Source organism: Tursiops truncatus, chromosome 17 (assembly GCF_011762595.2).
Source record: "Tursiops truncatus isolate mTurTru1 chromosome 17, mTurTru1.mat.Y, whole genome shotgun sequence".
In the NCBI taxonomy this organism is placed as follows: Eukaryota; Metazoa; Chordata; class Mammalia; order Artiodactyla; family Delphinidae; genus Tursiops; species Tursiops truncatus.
In genome coordinates, this window is record NC_047050.1 from 46,966,524 (window position 1) to 46,978,794 (window position 12,271).

A 12,271-nucleotide genomic window follows, 5' to 3' on the forward strand; every position below is an offset into this window, starting at 1 on the left:
AGGGAAAAGTCTTGGAGGTAGTTTTAAAGACGAGGGACGTTTGTTTTCCTTTCTAAGAAAAGGCACTTTGGGGAAAAAATCTACCTCATTTCTTCCCTTTATAAAGAGTGTGTCTGTACCAAAACGCAGAGAGACAGGCAGAGAGAGAGAGGAAGGGAGGGAGACAGACAGACAGACACCACCAGCAACAATGAAAACACCCACGCCCCGAAGAACCACTTGATCTGGATTTCCTTTTAAATATTCTTAATTGTGCGAGGAGCAAAGATAAATGACATTCTCGTCCTCAAGGAGCTAAGAGCCAACAGTGACACACATACATATTTCAATGGATAACAATATATAAACCAGAAAATTCTGCCTTCGAGAGAGGCTAAAGATACGAGTTTAGAAGAAAGGGGGAGTTTATTTCTGCCTTGAAGGAAATCAGATATGGAAGATTCACAAACAGGTATTTGAACTAGGACAAAGAGGACATGGACATGGAGAGATAAGGGCTGGGAAGAGGGATGATGTTCTGGGCGAGGGAACAGGCTGGATAAAGGCACAGAGAAGGTGATGGCAAGTTGAGTGTGACCTCCACATGGTTAAGCTGAGGGGATAGGGTTGGACAGTTGTGGACCACCCCTTTCCTCCCAGGGGAGAAGGATGAAGAGTAGACAGAGCAGTGAGAGAAAAGGGAGCTCGGGGAGCCCTGCGTGAGGGACGACAGCAGTGCGGGGTTTCAGGAGCACCAAGATCGAATGCCATAGGAAGGGTGGGGAGTGTGGGGGACGTGTGCTGTTCCATCGTCTATTCTCATCCTCATTCTGCCAACAGTCACTGGAGTTTCTCTGGCAGGAAATCCTCCCCGTGCATTCTCAGAACACTCACCTCGGTGGAACTGATGGGACCTCCGGCTCTCGGACCGATCTGCTTATCTAAGCACTGCCAGTCACAGCAGGAAGTCCTCACGGCCACGGTGATGTGTTCAGGGATGACACGGGTCCCAAGAAGACTAACCGTGCTCAGTGAGAGCTGATGCTAACTTGTGTTAGGTTGAGCAGATGAAGAGCTTTCTCTTTCCTGCTGGACTTGAATCCTGGAGGGAGTAAAAGACAACAAGGGAATAGTCCTGTGAACAGAGCCAACACAGAGAACAGGAAGGAGAGATGGAGAGGGACTGCGTTCTCATGACACCGTTGGTGCTCCTGAAACCAACCATGCCTGATGTCCCCTCTTTCAGACTCTCCAGTGTTTGCTTCAGCTGGTTTACTTTGGTTCTTTTGTCATTTTCAACCGTCAACTGACAGAGGATGGGAAGGTACTTCGAGTTTGGGGAGTAGGTGGTCACATGTGACCTCGGAGAGATGACATTTTTAATAGTGGAATGCAAGGTGTTATTATTATCAAATTTCCTCAAGTCTCAGATCACACAAACCTCAAAATGATTAAAAATTAGGAAACATCAATAAAGTGCCATAGATTTGGCTGTCAAGCCAGGAACAAGAAGCCCAGGAAGGTTATGCAATTATTGTCAAAAGACCATTGCGTAAAGGTGAAAAGAATACTAATACATATGCAACTCCGCCGAGCTCCACACATAACAGCCCTCTAGGAAAGGAAGACTGGGTCTCAGGGTGGCTGTGACATCCTTTCTGAAGCTCAGATGATGATTTCAAAGGTTTTTTTAATCTCAGACACTTTATATCACAAAAAGCCCTGTAACACAATGCAGCGTAAACTCTCCACGTTTAACTCAAACTTGATCAGAAAAGGGGATTTGTAGAATGTCACTGAAGCAGGAGGAAATAGCTCATCGAGATTCACTGACCGCACAGAAGAGAGTGTTGGGTAAGTTTAAGGAGAAAAGCCAGCTTCGCAGAAGGTGTCTTCCCCCTCTCTGGCCACCACTGTCCAGACGCCAGGCATGTCTAGATGCCGGATGTCATCCACCAGCTTGCCGGGTGGGAGGCGAGCAAACGTGCTCAGAGGGGAAGCTTGTCCTCAGAAACCCCTCACCTCCCTTTACTCTGCCCTACTCAGCCACCTCTGTACCTAGACACACGCGCCCTCAGTGGGCGTGAAACAAGTAATCCCAGACACGATGATCTTGGCACTGGAGGCAGGAAGCAAGACTCCTGCTGTTTTGCCTTCTCCTTGCTGGAGAAAGAATCAGTTTGATTGACTAACATACCAAAGTGTGTCTGAGGACCCATTACTCCTTAGAGGACTCTTTTTTTTTTTTTTTTCCCCCGGTACGAGGGCCTCTCACTGTTGTGGCCTCTCCCGTTGCGGAGCACAGGCTCCGGACGCGCAGGCTCAGCAGCCATGGCTCACGGGCCCAGCCGCTCTGCGGCATGTAGGATCTTCCCGGACCGGGGCATGAACCCGTGTCCCCTGCATCGGCAGGCGGGCTCTCAACCACTGAGCCATCAGGGAAGCCCTAGAGGACTCTTTTTAAAGGAGGCCTACAAAGGTTGTGAAAGCTTAACCCACAGAAACATACCTACTTTGAAGTGTAGGTGACAGCAATTCGAAAGGAAGGCCTTCCCAGCCCTGACTGATGGTGTAAAGGGATAGAAAGGCAGAGCAGAAAAGGGTAACTTCCTTCACTGAGCGGCTCAGGGTTTTGGGGAAACAAATCCACCAGGCCCAGGTGTATTTAAGTCCTCCGCAGCCCTGGAGTCACTGAGTTTGCTTTCCCTACTCTCCAAACACACCCCTACTCCTACTCTAGGCCCCTGTGGCTATGAGGGGATTTCAGGGTATTGTTTCCCCTGGAGGAAAAGCTGTCCGTGAGGCAGAAAGAGCAGACAACGAGGGTGTGTGAGCCAGAGGGAGCAAGGAGAGAGGCGGCAGGGCCGGGCGTCTCCAATACGCCCCAGCTGGGGGCCGTGGGCAGGCCCAGTCCTCTGGCCCTCGCTGGGATGAGGTTATACCTGAATCAGCAATAGAAGAGGCGGGTAGGCAGCATGGATGGGAATTAGGAGTCTAATCCCGGCTCTGATGCAAAACTTCTGCTGTGAGTCCGGGCAAGGCACTTACTCTTAGGGCCTCTTATCTCAACTGAAAAACGAGGAGCTAAGTTGACAAGAGCTTGTAAGACCCAGCCTTTGCACTTTTAAAAGTCTTGTGATTCTGTGAACAGGGACAAGATGCCCATCCACAGAGTGCCTGGCATAGTCCTAGAGTTAAACTCTTCTCAGGTCTAGATAAGTGGACTGGAGACCAAGAAGGACTTGCCTTCTAGATTTGGGGCTCTTTTATTTCTGGTCCCTCCACTGAGGCAGAGGGGACGTGCTTGGAAAGGGTGGCAAGCACAGAGTGTAAATCCAGATGTAGGTCATTGGGGGATGAAGCTCGGTGGGAACTTTCGTTCATGAGCAGGGACAACATCTTTCTCTCTGGCAGCCGGAAGTGGTCTCTGTAGGACCAGAGAGAGAAAGCTGGCCACTGCACAACTCCAGAGGGCAGTCTTCCCTGAACCTCCCAGGCAGAACGAGGAAATAATAGCCCTGAATAACAATACCAGCAGCGGGAGCTAAGGTTTATTGAGTACTTGAATCAAGTCAGTACTGGGCCAAATGCTTCACATGCCTTACTTTACTTCGTCCTCCACAACACCGCTTTGAGCTAAATACTATTTCCCTGTTTAACAGATGTGCCTTTTGAGGTGAAATGACCTGCTCAAGGTCACCTAACAGTAAACGCTGGAGGTAAGCCTTTCACTCTGGAACCTGTAATTTACGCATTATGTGAGTCCAAACTCTAAAGCCAGGTTCAAATCCTGGCTGCATTTGGACCTCAGGTTACGTAAATGGATGAGCATAATCCCAGAATGAGCTCCTACATCCATCACGCTTTATACCTCTAGCACTTCTGACATGGGGCTGCAAAGCTGCTTCAGATTGTTATCTAAATATTGGGGAGCTGGTCTATGTGTTTGCTCAGATAACTAATGTCATGAGGGTTTAAAAAAAGTGCTCCATCCTGTAACGAATTAACAAATTTAGTGAGTCCAGATCTAACATACCAATACTGACCTGCCTTGGGGGAAAACTTTCAGGACATGCCACCTAGATAATCCAGGATGATCTCTTCATAAATCCTTAACTTTGCCACATCTGCAAAGTCCCTTTTGCCATGTAAGGTAACATTCCCAGGTCCCAGGGACTAGAAAGATATCTGGGTATCTTCGGGCCCCGTAACTCAGCCTATGACAGTGCCTATCATTGTCCCCCTTGAACAAAAAGATGCTGCTTTCTCAAGGGATGGCCTAGGAGCACCAGGCTCGGCTCAGAGGTTTCTTCTGCCCTGTCAGCAGCACTAACGTATGCTTCCAGAAACTCTCTTGCCCCTTGACCTCATTCGTACTGTGCCACGGTTTCCAAGTTCTTTTGAACTTTCCTAGCAAAATATATTTCAGCAGTAAAGTAATACTTAAGGAAACAGAGGAAGTGCCCTCTTGATTAGAAAGAAGGTAATAAAGTAAAATTAAAAAGCTTGTACTTTGGAGCCAGATTTGAGCTCTGGTTTTATCACCTATCATCTGTGGATTCTTTTTTTTTTTTTTTTTTTTTGGCTGTGTTGGGTTTTCGTTGCTGTGCGCAGGCTTTCTCTAGTTGCGGTGAGTCGGGGCTACTCTTCGTCGCAGTGCATGGGCTTCTCATTGCGGTGGCTTCTCTTGTTGTGGAGCACGGGCTCTAGGTGTGTGGGCTTCAGTAGTTGCAGCACGCGGGCTCAGAAGTTGCGGCATGCAGGCCCTAGAGCACGCAGGCTTCAGTAGTTGTGGTGCGTGGGCTCAGTAGTTGTGGTGCGTGGGCTTAGTCGCTCTGCAGCATGTGGGATGTTCCTGGCCCAGGGATTGAACCCACGTCCTCTGCATTGGCAGGCGGATTCTTAACCTCTGCGCCACCAGGGAAGTCCACATCTGTGGATTTTTGGTTAAGTTTCTTAATGGGTCTAAGCCTCTTGGTTTTTTTTTTTTTTTTTGGGTTTGTTGTTTTCTTTTGTCTGTTTTGTTTTGTCGTTCGTTTTTTGAATAGTGGTAGCAACCCATTAAGAGCTGTACACTTTAAATGAGATAATTCATGTAAAGCCCATAGCATAGTGCTTGTTAGATATTATTTTTAGCAAAACCAACTGTTTCATTTCTCTATTCTAGCATTTTCTTCTTATTAATAGTTTCACTTTTTAAAATGTAAGATCCACAAGCTTATGAAATTATTTTACTGATCTTGAGAAGAATTTTTTCCAGCTTTATGGAGATGTAATTGACATATAACACTGTGTAAGTTTAAGGGGTACATGTAACAATTTGATATATGCATATATTGTGAAACGTTTACCACAATAAGGTGAGTTAACACATCCATCACCTCACATAGTTACAACTTTGTGTACTGTGTGTGGTGAGAATATTTAAAATTTACTCTTTCAGCAACTTTCAAGTACGCAACACAGTATTGTTAACTCTAGTCACCAAGCTGTACATTAAGTCCCCAGAACTTATTCATCTTATAATTGGAAGTTTGTACCTTTTGACCACCTTCACTCATTTAGAGCCCTGCCCATGACAATCACTAATCTGTTCTCTGTTTCTATGAGTCTGGTTTTGTTAGATTCCACATGTGAGTGAGATCATGTGGTATTTGTCTTTCTCTGACCTATTTCACTATGAGCATAATATCCTCACCGTCCATCCATGCTGTTGCAAATGGCAGGATTTCCTTCTTTTTTTCTGAATAATATTCCATTTGTTGACCTGAAACAAATAGACTGCCAGATATTTCTCCAGCAAAGATGGGTTTATTTGGGATCAGCAAAGGATTGCAGTTTGGGGTCTCCAGCCATGGCAAGCCACAGGGCAAGGGAAGGAGCAGGCTTTAATAGAGGGAAAAAGAAGCTGCGAGGGCTACAGTAAACAGAGTCCATGGCTTTTCATTGGCTGAGTCCTTGCCAGGAATGAGGGGGAGTCATTATTCCTGCGGGGCTCTGCTATGGGTGCAGGAGGTGAGAGCTCCTCCTCTCGTTTCCCAGCTCTATTTGATTGAGGTTTCTGTTTATTAATACACACACACACACACACACACACACACACACACACACACACTATATATATATATGCCACATTTTTATCCATTCATGTGTTAATGGACACTTTTATGTCTTGGCTATTGGAAACAATGCTGCAATGAACATGAGAGTGCAGAAACCACCATCTCTGAGATTTCATTTTGAGAAAGTTTTATTTTTTTAAGAGTCAAGAGTAAATCATTAAAAAAAATTACTTGGACTTTGCTACGTAGACCAAAGAGGGTTTGAATATGCATTTTATATATTTAAATTCTTAACAAAAAGTAAAGCACATAGGGCTTCCCTGGTGGCGCAGTGGTTGAGAATCTGCCTGCCAATGCAGGGGACACGGGTTCGAGCCCTGGTCTGGGAGGATCCCACATGCCACGGAGCAACTGGGCCCGTGAGCCACAACTACTGAGCCTGTGCGTCTGGAGCCTGTGCTCCGCAACAAGAGAGGCCGCGATAGTGAGAGGCCCGCGCACTGCGATGAAGAGTGGCCCCCGCTTGCCACAACTCGGGAAAGCCCTTGCACAGAAACGAAGACCCAACACAGCAAAAATAAATAAATTAATAAACTCCTACCCCCAACATCTTCTTTAAAAAACAAACAACAAAAAAAGTAAAGCACATAGAGCAAAATCCATCTTTTCAAGTGTACACAGTACCATGAATTCTGACAGAAACATGCAGTCATGTGACCACCACCACAATCAAGATAGGAAATATTTCCATCACTCTGAAAAGTTTCCGGGTGCCCCTTTGCAGTCAGTCCTCTTCCCCCAGCCCTGGCCCCTGGCAATCACTGATCTACTTTTGTATTTTGTTGACCTGAGACATGGAAACAAAGTAAGTTGCAGGGTATCTTCTGGAGAGTTCAACTTCGGTTCTACAACTTAGTAAAACTCTTCCTACGCCCTGCTGTTGATGCTGTCAAGGTCTAAAGCTAAAAAGATTCAGAGGCGGACCTTATTAGGATTTACCTCAACTTTTCCAGGAATCCTGGGAGGTCCTGGGCGTGACCACAGTTGGGGCTGAAGCAGAGACAGCAGGTGCCTGTTCTGGAGCCCTCATGACACTGTTTACAGTTATGTAGACAGGACAGTGTCGAGACTGATGCCCCAGATGTTGGAGGCATCAGTGTAAAAGGAAGACCGTAAGATACAGAGAGACAGTAGTCAAGGTGCTGCCCCTTTTACCTGCACTTGTCCCACCCGGGCCCACACCCTCTGAATTAGAACCTTTCTGTCCCTGCACTGTCTGTGCCATCTCATTTTACACTTTATTTCTCTAATATAACTGGAGGGGACTAGATTTGTATATCTTCCTTCTTTATTAAAACTTTTGTTCATCTTAAACAAATACGTCTTGGGAGAAACTTACTGTTCTGCTTGCTGTGAGAGGTATTTAGTATTAGACAAGGCAAGTACAGTGAAAATGTGATTTAAGGTCAAGGATAATTCCAACTACCCGTCTGTTGTGTAATTGTACTTAAGGGCACTAATCTGTGAGCTTCTGGAAAATGAAAACTGCATGGTATTTATTTTTGTATTCAAAGACCTATCACAGGCCATGGTGACGTCTAAGAAGAGCTCACTGTGTATCTGATGTACTTCATTTCTAATCCTCAGGACAAATCTGTGGGGTAGGTCTTATCCTCTCAAACATCAGCAGAAGCTTCAGGAAGTGCCTTTCTCATTGGAATTGGAAGCAGTATGACTCTTTGCTGTATTATATTTTCACATTGCAAGGATGTGGAGAGATTGAAACCCTCATACATTGCTGGTAGGAATGAAATGGTGCAGTTACAGTGGAAATTGGTTTGGCAGTGCCTCAAAAGTTAAATAGAGTTACCCTATGACCCAGAAATTCTACTCCTAGGTATATACCCAGAAACTTGTACATGAATGTTTGTAGTAGCATTATTCTTAATAGTCAGAAAGTAGAAATAACTCAAACATACATCATTTGATAAATGGGTAAACAAAGTGTGATATATCTAGTACTGTGGTCGGTTCTCAGGAAGTACTCAAAACATGGATGTTTCTTTTCACTCCAAATCTAGGAAAAGGTTACGAAGAATTGCTTTGTGCACTTGGCTAACATCTCTCATGGCAACTCATGAGCTAGAGAAATGGAAGTTATGTTGTATGGTGAAATCTCCATTGAAAACAGCAATGATGTAAGTTCCAACCCAAGGAAAGTCATAAGAACCCAGTGACGTTGAAATTCACACAATGCACAATAACAAAGTCTATATTTAAGGTAAGTAAAGACTAAATCTAAAAGCCAAATTAGTTAAGGAATTTCTATGTTCTTGAAATCAGAGCTCAGCAGATGAGAGAAATATAGATATTCAAGTGAAATTTGATACTGTAGTGAAATTGAGAAAAGTTTTTGAATATTGTTTATGTTACTCTAATTTTTTAATAGAAATAACTTCTCTGTATTTCTTTTATTTATACTCGCTCAACATATGTTACGAAGTCCATGGTGTGTAGCCACATCTTTCTTGGTCTGGGGCGCTATGGAAGTTCACAATTTTGGCCTTTTTATAATAAAATAAAGACGTCTGTGCCAAGATGCCACTCTACCTTGGTTTAGTGAATCTACTTTTCATTAAGATACAGCCATAAGTTGCCCTGTAATCAAGAAAACAGGACAATGATTACTATAAGAAATATGCTCTTAAAGCTCTACTAATATACAAAATGCATAACACTCAGCGGAGGGGAGCTCGGAAAAAAGGTCATTTTTATTTGAAAATGAGTCTGTAATAATCACAATTAAAATTTATTTCAACCTCTTCTTTCTTTCTTTAGTTTAATCCTTACAGTAACCCTTAAGCCTGGATGTTAGCCCATTTTTCAGATGACACAACAAGGCTTAGTGAGATCAAGTGATTTATTGTTATAAAACTCCTAAAGTAGCAGAGCCAGGAGTCAAACTGTGATGTGTCTGACTTCAAAGTCCATGCTTTCCCACCACACTCTATTATTTCTCCTTAGTAAAGCTTACATATCCCTTTTTTGGAGGATATTAAGCTTCTTTGGGCTTTAGTTGCCCTCCAGCACGTGGGAAAATCCACTCCAATTGACATCTCGGTATCGTTACTTGAAATCACCCTGTGAATTCTTTTCAAGGTACTTCATGATCAGTAAACCATATGTGCCCTAGATTAGCACAGGGCAACTTAGTCTTGTCATGTTCTAGCACTGGTTTCTAAATTTTATTAACTCTCAAAACCCTTTGTTCAAATGAAATCTTATAGGAAAGCCCAAGACATAAACAGAGCTGCTGCTGGAAGAGAGAAGGGTGAGCAGTGCATTGATAACCTGACCATCATCAACTGTAGCCACTCACGCTGCACTTAACTGTCACTATTTTAACTCACTAATCCTCATTAACTCTCATTTAATCCTCCCAACCACTGTTGTTATTCCCAACCTAAGAACCCGCCCATGAGTTAGGCATGTCTTACTCCGTGGGTGACGGAGAAGCCTACCACCCTTGCTTCATGGAACTGGGAAGTTGAGGGTGCCAGGCCAAGTCTGGTGCAGTTGCTCAGAGACATCAGGCTTCTTTTATCCTTTCCCCAAACCCTTAAAATGAGGCTTCTCTCCCTCTGGATGTTGAGGATGCACATTTGCTACAATGGAAGAACTAAGTGATCTAAAAATTACTAGGTTCTAGGAGACCCGTGAAGACTTTCTCCAGATTCAGTCACTGTGGTAATTTCCTCAGGCCCCAAGCGCAGCACGATCTTGTTTCCTGGGTCTTGGAGCTCCCTTCAGCTCATCACAAGTGGGCTGCTACTGTTTTTTCTCCCCCTTTTCTTGCTCCCCTTTTGGCTTTGAGCTGCCGGTTCACTTCCATGATGATCCAAGGGGCAGTGGCCGCATTCAGAAGCACCTGGGAAGCACATCTTCATGATCTTTGGAAACCATGAATCATTTTGGACTTTTCACATACAAGATCTGATTTAATTCAAGCTTCAGAGATGTTCTCTGTTTAACATTCAGACAATGACAATAACAGCAAAGATGTAGTCCTTACAATGAGCCAGGCACTGCTCCAAGAGCTTTACATGCATTAATTTAATCTTCCAACAGCCCTATTATCCCCATTTATAGATGAAGAACTTAAGTACAAAGTGATTAAGGGACTTGTTGAAGATTGCATGATAGGAAGAAGCAGGACAGGCAATGTGGCTCCATTGTTTTTATCCACGATGTTGCCTCCAATAAATTAAAAAATATTTTACAGGTGGGCTTCTCTGGTGGCGCAGTGGTTGAGAGTCCGCCTGTCGATGCAGGGGACACAGGTTCGTGCCCCGGTCCGGGAGGATCCCACATGCCACGGAGCGGCCGGACCCGTGAGCCATGGCCGCTGAGCCTGCGTGTCCGGAGCCTGTGCTCCACAGCGGGAGAGGCCGCAACAGTGAGAGGCCCGCGTACCGAAAAAAAAAAAAAAAAATTTACAGGTTATGATAACATGTTGAAATAAACTTAGTTGAAAAATAACTGCTAATTGTTAACATTCATCAAATGCCTAAACATGCTTATCTAAATTTGCATCAATGCTATGATTTCTCATTCAAATATGCTACGGCAAATTGTTACACTATTGTATTTCTAATCAACTAAGATATGAACAATTAATGTACGTGACGTGACAGAGGAGCTAATTTGATAACCTTTTAGCAAATGAGCTTCTTACTGGGACTGTAGCACTGTTTTTCTGCTTAAAATATTAATTCTGGCAACTTGGTGTTTCTTATATATCAGGTACTGTCCTGGGGTCGATTACAGATGTCACAAATTCTTTGCTCCATCTACCATGGAGAGTGGAGTCTGTTTCTCTTTCTGTGGAATCTGGGTTGGCCTTAGTGATTCGTTTGACCAACAGAACGTGGCATAAGTGACATTTTGGGCCTTCGGAGACTAGCTCGTAAGAAGCTTCTGCAGAGATGTCTATCAATTTTTAAACAAGGGCCCACTTGAGCAAAATGAGTTGCTGTCATCTTCTGCCTGGAGTTCAGCAGGGTGAGAGGGAATGGCCAAGCAGCTTGACTGGAGAGCAGCAGGCAGGTCACCGCTGCCAGCATTACTGGGTCTGTGGTAGGGACTCGATAAACACCTTGTGAATTCAATCTGCTCGTTCTTCCTTTATTCTTTTAACCTGTCATATGCATTTATTTCCAGCTTAACGGTGGATGCCGGTGGTAAGCAGTAGTGGCAGCCAAAACCCCAACAGCTTGTTGGAAGACTCCCCTCATCACGTGCTTATGTTCTCAGTCCTAGCGAGTGACACGAGCTGAGGCAGGGTTGTTGCCCCCAGAGCTCGTCTGACACAGCCCCTTGGTTCCCCCCACTTCCTTTATACCAACACTGGAGGTCTGACAGACAGACGGATAAGACAAGACAAAGTACAGGAGGGAAGATCTAAATGACACATGATAAATCTGAGTAATATCTATTAAAATCTATATCCTGTAAACAGAGAATATACTTTTTTAAAGTGATCCTGGAAGATTTTAAAATTAAGAAAAGACAATAAACTCCCCACAGTAAATATAATACACATAACATTCTCTGATCCTGATGCTAAAACATAACAACTAATAAAAGAATCGGAAAACAAAACCACTACCCACACCAAACTGCCATTATCTGGGGGAAAAAAAACAGCAAAGAAAAAGGGAAAAAGCCTTCTTTCATACAACTTGTTGGTTAAGGAGGAAATAAAAACTGAAACTTCAGAACACTTAGAATATAATAGTAATGACAACACTAGTTCACCTAAGTGATTCAGCTTAAGCAGTACTCAAGTCCACACCTTAAATCTCATATTAATAATTAAGAAAAATAAAAATGATTAAACTGAATGCTAACTCACGGAGTTAGAAAAAAACAACAGAATAGACTAAAAAAAGCAAAAAGTAGGAAATTTAAGGAAATCAATTAATTGGAAAACAGAAAAATAACAGAAGAGATGTTCAAAGCATACCACTTGGGGGAAACAAGCAAACAACAACAAAATAGGTCAACCATTAGCTATCTTAATTAAGAAAACAAGGGAGCAAGCATAATACCTAATAAGGGGGAAAGAGCCATAGGCAGAAAAGAGGAGGGTAACTTTGCTCACCTCTAGGCAAATGAACTTGAAAACATGGACAAAATGGATGGTTGATGATCCTAGCTAAGACATAAAA